Here is a 1,162-nt window from a genome sequence, read left to right on the forward strand (position 1 = left end):
AGAATTTAAATTTTGTTTGTCTTATACATATAAAAATTTATTAATTAATAATAAATTTTTAAATAAAATTTAAATTCGTAAAAAATTAGTGATTGATTTGCCGAAATCAAAAGATACCGAAAAAAAAAAAAAACATTAACTAGAAAATTACAAATCTTACCTATATAGACATGTCTAGTACGGAAAGGCAGGGGAATTCTATATTTGGTCAAACATAAAATTCGGCGTGATTATATAATAGTTGAAGAGTTAATCAACCTTGTAGCAAGTAGCTTACTAGATTCTCCATATACTAAAAGACAATATTCCGCTTAAAACTGAATTCATGTATTAATTTAATGGTACTATATCTAAAGAGGTTTTTATCCAACACACACATTCATTTACACAATTAGATACTGAAAATACTATTGTCCTTCGAATGTTGTCGATAAACAATTGGCTTAGTGATTCTCTTTATAACTTTATTATATATTTATATATATATTACTTTAATTTTCAATTGATTGTCCTTCCATACAACTTGCACTTTTTTCCTTGGATAACGGTTCGTACATACATTGTTAATGACTAATTTCCAATTTTATGTATACAACTATTGCATGCACATTCAATGTACCTCTCTTTGATTCTCTGGCAAACTTATGAATCATAGATATGAGGCTGTTCCTCGTTCAACTTGCTCTTTATAAAAATGAAAATCATATACAGTAGGGGAGCACAGGTCGGTTCGAATTTATAGTAAAATTAGAATTGAACCGATCAAAATGTAATTGATTTGGTTTGGTTTGGATTTGTATTTTTTTGTACATGTACCCGAACCAAACCAAACTGATTAAGGACGGATTAGTTCGGTTCGGATAATTGGGTACCCGATGACTTTGAAATTTATAAAAAAAAAAAACGAAATTTTTATCTTAAAAATTCAACAAGTACAATAAACATGTAATATCAATAAAAATAATTCAAACATGTTAAACACCAAATATATTAAAAACTATACTCATTAAAATTCAAACATATTAATAATGAATAATTATTGTCTAATGGAAAAGCCATATATATTTTTTTTATTTTCTTATTTAATTAATATATGATCGGGTTTGCGGGTTGGTTCGAGTTTTGCACCCCCAAAACCGATACCCGAACCAATCACTAACAA

The sequence above is a fragment of the Arachis ipaensis genome, chromosome B6, assembly GCF_059453495.1.
Source record: "Arachis ipaensis isolate K30076 ecotype BB chromosome B6, ASM5945349v1, whole genome shotgun sequence".
In the NCBI taxonomy this organism is placed as follows: Eukaryota; Viridiplantae; Streptophyta; class Magnoliopsida; order Fabales; family Fabaceae; genus Arachis; species Arachis ipaensis.